Source organism: Poecilia reticulata, chromosome 8 (genome assembly GCF_904066995.2).
Source record: "Poecilia reticulata chromosome 8, P_reticulata-male-v2, whole genome shotgun sequence".
NCBI classification, from domain to species: Eukaryota; Metazoa; Chordata; class Actinopteri; order Cyprinodontiformes; family Poeciliidae; genus Poecilia; species Poecilia reticulata.
In genome coordinates, this window is record NC_088837.1 from 18,120,649 (window position 1) to 18,121,485 (window position 837).

An 837-nucleotide genomic window follows, 5' to 3' on the forward strand; every position below is an offset into this window, starting at 1 on the left:
AAGTAAATAAAAACTTGCACTGTGCCTACAAATGCAGTTTGATAAATTAGAATATAATTGAAAAGTTAACTTAGTTCTGGAATAGAACACTTGTTTTATACAAGAAAATATAATTTTTATGATTTTTATGAAAGTGTCCACCTGGACACTGATTTCCAAAAAACACACAAAAATATTTTTTCTCTGAAAAGAGAACTTTAATCTGAGTAACACTGCAGTTATGTTTTTCTTCACAGTTTATGAGGGAATCCCATAATAGTTCAGATAAAACATCTGCATTGTCTCTGGTTCAGGAGTGACTCGGCACAAGGAATGAGACAGGTGTATGTTTCTTTCTGGTGTTTCAAGAAGTGCTGAGTCCAACTTTGCCTCAAAATCCTTCCAAATATACAGGCATTCCTGTTTCTTGTGCAAACCAAACCCCATTTTCCTTCCACTAAACTTTCTGTTAATATGCTTCTGCACAGCAGTCACCAACAAGACTAAGCTAGTTGATTGTTTAGGCCATGTTTCTTTTTGATTAACATGTTCTTTTTATTTGACTTAAATAATATTTTCACTTTTCTTATATGCCGAGTTTTGGGTTTTAATTTCATCACCAAAATGATCAGAAATAAATGTTGGGAAAAATAACAATCCATTTGCAACTGATCTATGCACGAAGTGTACTTTTTAAATTAAATTATTTCAATAACTTAAGTCACAAGATAATATCAGATAAGGTGTATACTGCAGTGCTTAGGTGTGTCTATTCAAGATGTCAGCGTTCATAAACAAGAGTGGTATTTTATTTTGACGGGTAACCGGATGTGGTATTGGTGTTGTAAGTTAGCTTGG